At 39.6% G+C, this 14,373-nt stretch overlaps 1 long non-coding RNA gene across 2 annotated transcripts in view; it reads right to left on the bottom strand.

The window, feature by feature from the left end:
• Positions 1-8,756: 8,756 nt before the first annotated feature.
• The window catches only part of LOC128492433 (uncharacterized), a 37,611-nt gene continuing 31,994 nt past the window's right edge, over positions 8,757-14,373 (bottom strand). For both annotated transcript variants that reach the window (XR_008354091.1, XR_008354090.1), the window contains one exon: positions 8,757-9,039. This is a non-coding gene — a long non-coding RNA (uncharacterized LOC128492433). The remainder of the gene's footprint in view (positions 9,040-14,373) is intronic.

Here is a 14,373-nt window from a genome sequence, read left to right as displayed (position 1 = left end):
CTGTTTGGGGGGACAGGAAGCATTTTTCTAAACACAATAGGTGCTAAGTGCCCTGTAGAAATGCATGCAATGTTTATTCACTAGCAGGTAATGTGCACAACGCTGAATACAAAAAAAGCGTGCGTAGTTTGTTGGCAAAGAGTACTTCAGCAAGCAGGTGCGGCCGATAAACACAAGTGCGTTAATGTGAGGTTACTCGAGAGGACACATATGCGTCAGTCCTTTGTTCTGCTTTTCAAGCCAGCCTCACTTAAACCGGAGGTCTTACAGTTAAAGATGCTTCGCTAATTAAGAAGGAATTCAAACACACACAAAAAAAACACTCTCCCAATCTGATTCATTCAGACAAAGAAAAAGCCCCATACAGGAAATAATTCATTCTTTTTTTTCTTTCTGGTCATATAATAATTACTGTGAACTATTGTACATTATGTATATTCATCATGGCCATGATCTGGGCAGTTGAAGGATATGGTGTGTAGTGTTGTGTATTGGTCAGGGCTGTCTGTGTGTGTGTGTGTGATGTATAGCACATCAGTTCACACATGCATGTACCAAATAATGATGTTCTAATGGCTGGGACCGCTGCACTGGTTGGGCATTATTATTTCATATTTTAACGCAAATAGGCACTCATAGGTGAAATCGTTCTATAATAGAGGCCAGCAATTGTATCTTATTTAAACGGTGGGATGGGGGTTTCCCTATCTGTTTTGTGCTTCATGTACATGTGTCCATGTGTGCATCTTAAAGTACATACATTTACATCATACAATACCTGTATTTTAAATACAGATTTAAAACTGGTACACATGAGGGAGGGGGGTTGTTTCTGCATGACTGTGTTTTTAAAACAAGAGCATTGCATTATTTTACGTAGCGATCCGTCGCTCAGAGGGTTAACCCACGGCGTGTAGCTCACGGTATCGCGAAGCAACACATGTACTGCCTTTTGATCGATGCATGCATAGAAGCCCAGCACCGGCGGGGTTAAACATTACTCTCGGTGCTATTAACACTTTCTGGAGACGTGTATTAGTCCAGGGAAACATCTTGTAAAGACGTACCAGTAGTGGCAATAACTTACACCTAACGGATGCCGGGACTTGAGAAATTAGTTCCCTCTGGTTGTTGGACTACAACACCCTCGACCACCTCAGGAGTGATGATATTTGTAGTCCAACAAAAGCTGCAGTATTTGGTGCCACATATCTGTGATCAGGGTATGGGAGCCGCTGTTATCCAATCTGAGAGCACCCCTATGACTCCCAGCAAGTCCCCCATTACCTGGAAACCAGTAAGGAGGCTACGTATGTATTCTATACTGTCCAAATATATTTAAGTAAACTGATACAAGCTTTGCCTGATATAGGTACAATCTGGTACTCTAGTTACTTTAAACTCCCACAGCGGCAGCCAGCATCACGGGAAATGTAGTCTATAGCCACTGGAGTGCTATGTGTTATATGGTATGTGAGCTGCAGAATCCTTGGAATGCTGTGTTACAATCATCATGTGTATTGCTGAGCTGCTACAAAATGGCTGCTATCTGCAAAATGGATTTTGACCATGAGAATGATTCTTTATTGTAAGGTAGTAGTGAAATACAGCTGGGCTGCAGCCTTGTTTAAATGAGCTGTAATGTAAATGAATAAGCGTTCGCCTATAAATAAAAAACGAAAGCATCAAACAGGAGTGCGAGCAATTATTTCTAGTACACTGTAATTGGTAACAGAGGACTCCCTTCACGTTAAGCTGCTATCAGACCTGCTATGATTGCTAACAAAGACACTGACAGATATGAATGGAGAGGTGTGTGTTTGTGTCTCCTCTATTGTTTCCGTGTAAGCGTGCCTGCTAATTGTTATTCTCCTAAAAGCGCCTGTTATACGCCTGTTACGCCACTGGGGGCAGCAGAGAGAATGCTGAAGTCTGGATAACACCTGCACAGAGCTACCATGTGGATACGTATGACTGCCTTCCCCACAAATGAGAAGGGAGGTAATGCTTAGGTAATAGTAACTCTTATTTCATTCACAGTATTTCCGTATATACTCAGACATAAATAAATGCACGCCTATGTATGCGCATCTATCTTTGTATCTACAGGATTACCCCTTAAAAAAGAGGTCTCTAGGAAAATCAACACACTGAGCTGATTTCTTATGGCGATTCATATAATGCCCATTGCACCGTAGACTTTGATTAGTCCCAGTCAGTGTGTTAGAGATTACAACTAAACCATACAAAGATGCAACTATGTTGAAACATTATATTATGTTTCAAAAAAGAAAACATAATATTTTGAAAGCTCGTTTGTAAGGTGTTACTAGAAATAGTTCTCCTTTAGGGTTAGAAAGTACTAGTGTTTAACAAACATATGAAGTATATATATATATATATATATATATATATATATATATATATATATATATATATATATATATATATATATATATATATATATATATGTGTGTGTGTGTGTGTGTGTGTGTGTGTCAGGGGGCACTGGCAAGGGGAGCAATTGCCACCGGGTTGGTTTGATATCACGGTTTGGGCCATTACTTGAAACTCTTTTTACAGTTACAGTTGCAGCCACCAAATAGTTTAGATTATCACCTATCATCTTCCCTGTGCTTCATTTAATATTATAATGATGATGATTTAATGTTTTATATAGCAGTGCTGTACAATGGCATTATTTTTATTTTCTATTAATTGCGTTATGGGGTAAGGGAATTAACAGGACTGTACTAGAAACAGGTAAACATATGCTACTTGTGTGTAGGAGTGTGTCTTGAAGATTACCAATGCTTTCCTTCTACATGATAGTTAGCTGTTACCATGGCACCATGGCAAAGGCATTTATCACAACAGCCAAATATATCAAATAGTGCTAGGTGCCCTTCATGATGAGCTACTCGGTGGGATTAATGTATTGCTTGAAAGTAACTATTAACAGTATCCTATGGCATAGCAGGTAGTTGTCACCTGGCAGGGTTTTGGGATATATATACATGCCATTACCTATTACAATATTATCGCTGCTTGAAAGCAAGGAACAATGCAGGCATTCCTCCTGTGTGTATATATATATATTATATATTATATAATAGTGCGAAAAAGTTGGTTTGATTTATTGTGGCCCATACATTACTGCTGCTGACATGAACTCCTTTCTTTTTTTCTGTACACTTGCAGAAATTACATCTTTCATTAACTAATCACATGAGTACTGTAAGTTATTAGACAATGATTTTGCCAGGAATCAGAGTCTTGTACAGACAGCACTAAATGAAATATGTTACTTACTGGAGAGCAGGGAATGATTTGTTGAAGGATTTGAGTGTTTGAATATTTAGGTTAACATTTCAGAATCCAGATTATAATACTGATGATCTCATGAACTTGCTTTTAGTTTACTCGTTGATGTTCTTTGAGTTATGGGTAGGGCTGACTCCTGGTATTTAATTTATAAGGTTAAAAAATGTAAAGGTAACTGAAAGCACACAACTAGTCATACAGTATGTTAGTAAGTCAGGCTCCTCATGCAATATATATGCTGTATATTAATCTGCTACTACTACAACTACTAATAATAAACAACTATATATATATATATAGTTGTTTAATGGTATGAATTTACATGCCCTTATGTAGGCCTAAGCCACTCTGATACTCACTGTCCATTATCTATTAGCTACATAGTAATTATCTCAAGCACAAAAAAGGTCCAAATATCAAGACAATTCTTGATGCATCTATCTATAATTATACAATTCCCTATACAATGACACATTTTGAATGTATCTATCTATAATTATACTTTCCCCTGGACAATATTGGGCTGGATTATGTCTCCCAAGTTAACATTCCGTCTGATCATTGAACAGAGATTCCCATTGAAAATGATAAAAGCCAAGGATATTTATTTATCAAGCAATAGATTATTAAAGTCCAGTAATAAGGGGAACTCTGCATGCAAAGCATTACAATTCCCCTTATTCACTCCACGAAAACATGATCCATCTGGCATTAAGGGAACTACCTCCACTATTGCTATTACATGAATAATATGTAGTAATATAGCAAAGCCTATTATCAATCTATTTAATGGATAGACATATTTGTTACCTGCAATCCAACCTGTAATTAGTACGGCTGTTAGAAAAGAGACATGGTAATAACAATGCAAAACAAAAAGAGATGTATAATAAAAGATATAGAGATCAAATACAAAGGGCTAATACATTGCAAATAAAAATATAATAATAATACTAATAATAATGCAGGTTACATGTTACAAATACATTAAAAACATGTACAAGAAAAGGAGCCGACAATTATTAGTGCTGGTGATTCCCAAATAGGGTCACCGCAGCCTCGGGAATATCTGTTGGCCTTAGGGATGATGAATAGGCAGCCATATTGTTATAAAGCTATCACTGCACATCGCGGAGAAATGCTTTTGGAACACAGCCGTAAGGACCCTGAAGCGTTGCTAGGCAACACGCTATGCACAACTACATTGTAGCAGCACTGCCGGGATTGCAGGTTGTTACCATATAAGGGGGTTCTACATACTTCAAACATCATTTTAATGCCCTATTGATTAACTACCTGGGATATTGCATCCTTAACTATTTCCTTGCCAGAGAATGGAATAGGTTAATCAAACCATCTGAAAGTAAAATTATTTTCATATTCTATATCCATGGGAACTCTGATTGCAATTTTGAGACATTTCCTAGATATTCACGATCTATTAATTATGTTAGGTTTATTAGCTATCAGTTTTATATTATGCATTACCACGCTAGACTATAGAGAAAATAGTTCAGTCTATGCCTCTTGTACTGCCTGGCCAATAATTAGTTAATATACCCAATACTTATTTTCTTTCACATTTACTTCACATTTGGTACTGTCATAATTAGAAAATATCGTAATATTCTAAAAAGTAGATGTAAAAATGTAAATCGGCTCACATATTACATGTTAATTACATTATATATAGTGATAGTTTATCTAAGTATATAGTCAGAGACAATCTGTCACAACTGGTAATAAATTAAATATTTTACACTCGTCCATGCATAACTTGTGTGAAAATGTGTTGATCAGATGGTTTGACAAAATAAAGTAGTGTTCTTTATGAATAAAAGTACTTCATTTATAGGTGTGAATGAGATGTGATGTGTGATGGTGCCTGCATTTAGAAAGTGGTAAATGATTTAAAAGCATTTAAAAAAATCTTAAAATGTAATTTAATTAGACTTAGCACCAATGAGTAAAATGTAGGAGGGGGTAGGATTAGGGTAACACAAAACGAATACACCTATGTGACGTCATACAAGTCAAAAGTTCTGTGGATAAGCTTTTGTTTCCAAAGACTATTCGTTATTACAAAATCAGCCACAAAAAAAGCTACTACAAGAGGTTTGTCCACAACCAACGTGCCACCTCTCCGCAAAAAAACATTCCCTTTTGATTTATGGAGAATGCTTGCCTGCATTCCTTAAAATGCAAAGTAAAAGCATTTCAGACAACAAAGCACAAACCACCAAGTAACATCTGATAGATTAACAATAAGAAGAAATTGAAGATAATTGCAATCTCTTACCTTAACCCCTTTTTTTCTGTGTGATACCCGTAAAGGACTGTTCATTTCAGATGGGTACCTTAGAAGATAATACCTATCTCTGTCTTATATATTGTTAATGTATAGGGTTTGCTGTTTTGGATGTACAAATCACAATTGTGATTTTTTTAAAAAAAAAAATAAAATTCAGCAAGATCTAGTAAAATAAATGGTGGGGGACCTTCCTGCAGTCATTCACAGTACAGTGAAATATGTATGTAGAAGGTTTTTTGAGTGCCTATAGTAAGAAGGAAGGTTGTTAAGTTTTGCAGCCAGACAGCTAAACCGTGCCAAGTACAGAATGGGGAATAAAGAACAATTGTTAAAGGCATACAATGGGACTGGGTGGAAAAGGGCTGACATTCTTGTGTAAGGCATGGAAACTTGGACTTGAACCTAAGTTTAGTCCTGTGTTTGTCACACACTGCAGAATAAATGTTCTCATGTCTTGCCAGTACTCATTAAATCATGGCAATTCTTGGCCAATGAACTATGTTGCTAAGAGAGTGATCAGAGCAGAAGGGAAACTTTCACACAAAGGAGAGATCCCAAGAAGGCTTCTTCTGAAAGAAAAACCTCACTTTTATGTATTGATTTAAGAAAAAATGCCTGTATGTGCCATGTCTCCCGATTATGGCAAAACTGGTTTAACCCATCAGACTGCAGATCTAATGCCTCCTGGGGTTTACAGAAGGTCTGTTGTCATGACTAATGTTTTGGTGTGGAGGGCAGGGAATTGTCTAGGTTTGGGGGTCCCTGTGTACTTTTTACTGCTAGTTTTCTCACAGTCTGCATCCCAGACATGATTCTCTTCACGTCCCCCTGTCTGCCCTGCCAATGCAGCCATTCAACACTTAATTAAAGGCTAATGGCAGCTGTGGATGAGGTCACCCCAGACAGCTTTTCTCACACATTTTTCATGCAAATCTGCTAAACTCAAAACAAATTTGAATAAAACGCCCTTTGTGCCTTCACTGTATGGACTGTCTTGTGTGTTTCCAAAGCCATTATGTCTCTTTTAACAGACCAAAAACTTTAGTTTGCAACCAGAAATCTGCCCAATTGTTACATCCCAACCTCTTTCCTAAGGGGAAAGAAAATATTGTCTTATCCAGAAGCTTAGCAATTCTTCCATGATTTCACAACACAGGCAGTCTTTTTAAGTATTTGTCCATTGCCTTTGGTTACACCCCACTAAGCACTTGGACTTTAATCAAATTGAAGCCTATGCTAAATACTAGCCGTACTATGTTAAATATCTGATTTCGTTAATGCCATCGCTGATAACATCTCTATAACAACGAATGTATATTTTTATGTAACTTAATGCACATACTTAATATATATATATATATATATATATATATATATATATATATATATATATATATATACACTGTATATATATACACTCAATATACATCCAAGATTAGTGTGGAGTTTTTTTATTGTGTTTTCATAATTTATACCTACTACATTTATATATTATATGTATATATGTATGTGTGTAGAGAGAGATGAGTATTCTCTGCATGTGAATTAAGGAATATTGACAAAAAATCTATGCCAGTGGCATGACAATGCACTTATATTCACCATTTTGACATATGTCGGGTCTACCATACAGAAGTAATGCGAAGATGCTTTTCACTTCTTTGGCTAAAATGTTATTATTATTTTTTTTTTTAAATCCACAGAAAATGCTTCTCTTATTTCTGTGTTCTAATTCTAAATTTGCATTTCTTGTGTAATGATTTAGAGCACAATCAAACAAAAAATGGAGCCTTATAGGTGTATGATTTGCACATTGGTCGTGTAAAAGGTCCCCTAATGGGTGTGAGAAGCTAAGGTGCTGTTCAATTGAGTTTTGTCTTTAAAAAAATGTCTCATTTTAATGGTGAACGCTTTCATGAAGGATTTTAAAATAGCAATTTATAAAAGTGTATTACTTTTTGAGATTCAAATAACGAGAGTAGATTTAAAAGTTCTAAATTAAACGAATAGCCTATAAGGTGAATGAATACATTATATATTCTTTTATTATATATTTTTTCTTCACATAAAATTTTTCATAAATAGGTTGTATTTTCGTTTAAAAAATTGGGTGAATCAAATAAAAACAGGGCAGGATTACCATCTGGAATTAGTTATACCACAAGAGAAGGAAAAATCCTTGTAATGATATACAGTAGCATTACATTTACTTGGACATTCTGTACACAATAATTCTCCCTGTTTACTGGAGGGGTACCAAGAGACATTGTTTTCTGTGTTATTGTCACTTTATGAACTGCTCAGGAAGAAGAGAGTGCTGCTCCCATACAGAGAGACTGGAAAGAAGTTTGCTAAACACACATGCACTTTCATTTGCAATTAAACCTTCCTTCCAACAAAGGGCATTTCTTCTAGACTGACATGTTTACACCCAGGTATTTTCTATACACAGGAAAAGGATTGAGGCTTTTTTTTTTCAACAGTTCTTGGTCAAATAAAAAAATCTTTGCTGTATGACTATGGGGTAAAGTATTGTGACATCAGGTATTGTAATGGGAAAGTGATTCCCTGAGGAGGGGGCAGCAGATTTTAGCTAGCACAGTGTGATTAGGATATACTTATTGTGTGTTGGGTGTACCATGTAATATAAAACATACATACCTATAAGCTCATATTAACTTAATGGTCCCTAAGGGTCATTTTCACTTTATAATGTTACATTTTTAAGAAGTTAATTTTGTTTTCATTATCTATATCATTTCAGCTATCATCTACGATACATCCATCTAAAGCTCATCTGTGTGCAGTCATCTATCTAAAAATGTCTTGCTTTTATTTATGTATCTATTAAGAAACCACAAATTCAGTTTTGAAGATACAATATTTCTGATTTATTTTTCAACTTCAATAAATAACATATACACTTTTCAAATGTAATACACACATAGAAACATAAATGATACCGGATTTTTAATTTGTAACATATAGACTTTGCTATTTAGAAATCTATTTTTTTTTCTCAGAATTAATTAATTTTTGCTCTGTACAAACTTAGTCTTTCAATCCAAAAGAATAATGTATAATTTTCATGATTCCATACTAAGAGAGTTAAGTGGTATGGAGAAATTGAAATATTTATTTATATTTATTAGAGAGACACAAAATTCATGACAACCATGTCCAGCAATATAAACATTGTAGTTTTAATTGAATAGGGCAAAAAGTGTAATTTATACATTAATTTCTTTATCTCAGTTTGATTCACAGAACTATAGGAAAACTGATTTAAATGTGTTTTTTTTATATTTCAGTTGAGTGGAGGGAGCTGATGAAAGCTGGTTGAGGCCCAAGTTTCTTTTCTTGATTCCCTTGCTAAATTTTTTTTAGTGCATCTTCCCATGGACCTGCAAAGAAAGATAAAAACCAGATTATTACTGCTACCAAGTAAACACAGACCTGAATCATTATCCAACATCACCCAGCATTAGGCTCATTCAATTAGAGAACAGGGCAGAGGATATACCTCTGGACTGGGATTATCTGAGCAACATTTCAAGGACAGCACTTCTTCACCATGGATAAATCTCATTCCCAGCTAAATCCCCTCCCTCTGAGAATTTTATCATGATCTGCAAAGTCCAAGTTAGTCTTGTGGACACAAAGTGTGTGTCTGGCATCTGAAGACCCCAGACATTGGGATTAGCCTGCGTGTCAAACTGACTATAGAAAACTCTTTGTGATGTTTTAATCTTCATGTTAACTTTCCTTAGATTTAAACATCAGGACTGGACCCCCTAGAGACAATACTGACCAGACGTGCTAGAGCCCAAATCTTGTGTGACTTTCTACACATTTCCCATAAGGATTTAGGGACAATTCATCACATGAAATGGTTCAACAATGCCAGCTGTGTGTGCATTCAGTTAATGGAATGTGTAAATTATATATATATATATATATATATATATATATATATATATATATATATATATACACCTAATTTTGTTTGTGTGCATATTGTTTTACTCTATCCACATTTTAACCGTTTAATGCTAAACACATAAAACACACATGTATGATTTGGATTTGCAAGCAATCTATTGCAATGGTTCTATTTCTGTAAATTATTTTTTTTATTAATTGTTATGTAAAATTTACCAGCTATCCACTAGGAAATTACCATCAAAGCTCTTTGGCTTCATGCAGAAAATATTGTGAGGCTGATTTTAATTTCCTTTTTTTCTATCCCTTCGTAACTAATAAAGATCTCTTTCGGGGGGCGTGGCCAGCACTCGATGGAACTGCACGTGTAGCTGCTGAGCTCCGAGGCTTTCGCTTGTTTACACCGCTCGTAGGGTGTCCAACTTAGACATGGGCAAACACTCGAGGACCACGACTACTCCTAAACCCTCCGGGGCCAAGGAGAAACACTCCAATTCTTCGGTTAGGTCGTTTTTCCACGCTTTTACCGATGCGGAAAGCCGGGGCCTACCTGACAAGATGGCGTCGACGCCTCCAAGTCCGAGAAGCGCTCGTTCCGGATCTCCTTCCGTGGCCGACTCTGACGCTTTGATGCCCTCCCAGGCACATTCTTCGTGGCAAGAAGCGGTGAAAGCTTTGCCTACTAAGGCTGAGATGTCGGACTTGCTTCGTTCGGCACTCTCTGGGGTCCGCGAAGACCTGCATGACATAAAGGAAAACCTTTCACAACTTGGCGACCGTGTGGTGGCCTTGGAAGAGGAGCGGGAGAAGGTGCACACCACGTTGGACGACATCTCTGCAACGCTCTCCCACCAGCATGATACAGTCTCACGACTGCTCCGACAGGTAGAAGACCTTGATAATAGAGGCCGGAGGTCTAACCTTCGTATTCGGGGCCTCCCGGAGTCTGTCCCGCCGGCGGACATTGTGACCACTCTCACGTCGATTTTCAATAAGCTCCTGGATAGGCCGGTGGACTCTCCAATTGCCCTTGATCGCGCTCATAGAGCACTTCGCCCCAGGGGTCCTGACGCGCAGCCTCCACGCGACGTCATATGTTGCCTTCACGAATACCGTACTAAAGAACTGATTCTCCAAAGATGCAGGGCGAAGGCGCCTCTCCAGTATGAAGAGCACACCATTTCCATATTCCAGGATTTATCGCCCATCACGCTTCAGACGAGACGAATGCTGCGCCCACTTACCTCAATGCTTCGGGAGGCTTCTATTCCCTATCAGTGGGGCTTCCCATTCGCCTTGATCGCCCGCAAGGGTACTCAGGCAGTGGTTTTGCGCCGTCCTGAAGACCTACCTGGATTCTTAGGTTCGCTAGATCTCCCTCCTCTGGACCTGACGGAGTGGTCGTCTTCGTTGAGCAGGCCTTCCATTGCGCCTTTGCCGAAGTCCAGCTGGTCGTCCCTGCCTCAACGCCGCCAACGTCGCAGACGGAACATCCAGATGGACTCGGGAAATGACTGAGTGTTTTTCTTTTCTTTTCCTTTTTTTTACGCCTTTGTCGGTCGTCTTCCTCGTCTCCTTGGGCCGTGTGGTATGTCGTTCTTCTTGGCGGCCCGTTAAGTATTGCCCATTTGTTTGTTTGCTACGCCGCTCCGTCATGCCTCAGTTCTATGTCTTTTATTGTTTTTCCTTTTTTTTTTTTTATGTTTGGTGTTTTACCTATTGACACACTTTTCTGCATACCTGGCTACTTACACGACATGGCCCATGTCTACTCATACACACTTACATGTTTCCGCCTGGGACTGTTACGGTCCTGCGTCCACACACCCTTTACATGCATTTACACGCTCGAAGGCCTCACTCAGGGTTCGCGTGCTTACCTGATTTCACACATTTTTTATTTTCTTTTCTTGTTCTTCATCACACCACATTTCTTTTTTTTTCTTCATTTTGGTGCCTTACCCGCAGTGATTGTATGTACCATGGGTTCTGGTGATCCCCCCCCAGAGCTTACCATGCAGGGTCCTGCCGGCCTCTGCCTTTTGGTCTATGTCCATACTTTTGGACATGATGCTCATTCCTTGATGCTACGGCATCCAGCTCTTGTTGCTTTAATAAGAGTATGTTTTTGTTTGTTGTTTGTTGTTTTGTTTATTGCTCCGACACTGTTGCTCCTGCTGATTTTTATTGGTGATTCTTATACGTTGCTCATGTATTCGCGCAGTCCTGCCAGACGTCGTCCATCTGGCTCTTGATCCTATTACATTAATTTCCCTCAACATCAGGGGCCTTAATAAACCCGAACAGAGATCCAAATTGTTTACTGAACTTCGCCGCACCAAATCCAAAATAGCTTTTATTCAAGAAACACATTTTAAAGCCACTAAGGAACCCAAATTGACTAATAAACATTTTACCACCTCTTTTACGTCTAGTAACCCGGATTCTAAATCTAAAGGGGTGGCTATCCTCTTGCACAAACATTTACCCTTTCGCGAATTGGACAGCTGGCAGGACTCCGAAGGCAGGTGTATTTTTGTTAAGGGGTTTTTGGGTACCCATAGGGTTACCTTTGCAAATGTTTACGCTCCTAATTGTCGTCAGTCTACATTTTTGGTTATGATTTTGAAACAATTGATGGATTTCCAAGAGGGCATGACGATCTTAGGGGGCGACTTTAACATGACTTTCCTCCCGGTTCTTGATAACTCATCTGGTACTTCCTCTATCCCACATACTCAAATCAACCGGGTTAAGAGACTGCTCCACAGGGCACAGCTTATAGATGGTTGGCGGACGCAACACCCTACTACGAGGGACTACACGTTTTACTCTGCCCTTCATGACCGTTATACCCGTATTGACTCTTTTTTTCTTTCTCATCATCACCTCCCCGCTCTCCATGCCTCCTCTATTGGCCCTAGTGTACTCAGTGATCATGCCCCTGTTTTTATGACTATTAAGCTTGCTTCGTTCCCTGTCCGGCCATGGGTGTGGCGTCTGAATGAAAATATTCTTTCTGATCCGGTGCTTTCCTCAGAGGTTTCTGACCATTTACGCCTCTATTTTTCTGAGAACTCTACCCCTGATATGCCGTTGCCCACCATTTGGGAGGCCCATAAGGCGGTGGTACGGGGAAAGTTTATACAAATTGGCTCTCGGCTTAAGAGGGTGGCGTTAGCCGCTACTCTTGACTTAATTAAGAAAATAGCTGCTTTGGAAGCACTTCATAAATTCCGCCAGGACCCCTCTATTTTGATCCAGCTGGACTCTCTGCGCTCCCAATTAGCCTCTCTCACGAACCGTCGCCTTAAGCGACAGTTTCTTTTAACTAAACGACACTTCTATGAATATGGGGATAAGCCCGGTAAGCTGCTAGCTAGGGCTCTTAGGACTCAGACGGCCAAACATTTTATAGCCCGGATCCGCACTGTCAAGGGTACTCATGTCTCCTCCACCCCTGAGATCGCAGATTGCTTCCGCAAGTTTTATCAGGACCTTTATAATTTACCCTCTGTTCAGGAGTCCTGTCCTGACTTTATGACAGTTCTGGACGCTTATCTGGATAAACATCTACCTCGCCCCTTGCGACCGGAGGAATCGGACCTCCTTAATTCCCCCATTACGCTGGAGGAGGTCAGGGATGCTATCAAATCCACCAAACAGGGAAAATGTCCAGGGCCGGACGGCCTTCCCATTACCTATTATAAGAAGTTCCTACCTATCCTGGGCCCACATTTAGTGAATACGTTTAACTCCCTTACCTCGGGTTCCCAATTTGCTCCCCAATCTAACATGGCTCATATTTCCTTGATTTTGAAACCAAATAAGCCCTCTGACATTTGTAGTAGTTATCGTCCCATTTCCTTACTCAATTCGGATATTAAACTCCTTGCTAAAATCTTGGCCATGCGATTGTCACCTTATATTCCCCGCTTTATCCATAGAGATCAGGTGGGCTTTGTCCCCGGCAGGGAGGCTAGAGATAATACCACGAAAGTTATTGACCTTATTGATTTGGCTAACCGTACACGTCTTCCGCTCACTTTGACCTCGCTAGACGCGGAGAAGGCCTTCGACAGGGTGGCCTGGCCCTACCTATTTCGTGTCCTGGAGCGACTGCATCTCGGACGGCATTTTCTGTGTTGGACTAGGGCCCTGTATCATAACCCTACGGCGTTGATTAAGGTCAATGGGCTTGTGTCTCATCAGGTCACCCTGTCGAATGGCACTAGGCAGGGCTGTCCACTCTCGCCTCTTCTTTTCGTGCTGGGGATGGAGCCCTTGGCGAACGCTATCCGGGCGAACGCCTCTATATCTGGCATTCCTGTGGCTGGGGTCCAACACAAACTGGCAATATATGCTGATGACATGCTTTGTATTAATTTGAACCCTCTGGACTCCCTTTCCCACATGCTTCGAGAGTTGCGAACCTTCGGTGCGCTCTCCAATTATAAAATAAATCTCTCTAAGTCCGAGATGTTATGCTGTAACGTCCCAGCGGATCTGTTGGCGGATTTGAAGCGTGATTTTCCGTTCAAGATTTGTGATCAGGCCCTTACTTACCTAGGTTTGCGGATTCCCGTGGATCTTTCCCTTCTCTTCTCGCTGAATTTCACCCCGTTACTTGCGGCCGTGTCTTCGGACCTGCGGAGGTGGGATTACACACACGTCTCCTGGTTCGGCAGGGTGGCTGTTATTAAAATGAATATTCTTCCCCGGTTTTTATACCTATTCCAAACCTTACCTATTTTTCTTCCTCGCTTATTTTTTAAGAAATGTCACCGTCTCTTTCG

Source organism: Spea bombifrons, chromosome 4 (assembly GCF_027358695.1).
Source record: "Spea bombifrons isolate aSpeBom1 chromosome 4, aSpeBom1.2.pri, whole genome shotgun sequence".
NCBI classification, from domain to species: Eukaryota; Metazoa; Chordata; class Amphibia; order Anura; family Pelobatidae; genus Spea; species Spea bombifrons.
Note: the sequence above shows the minus strand (reverse complement) of the source record. Positions and strands in the feature narration are given on the sequence as shown.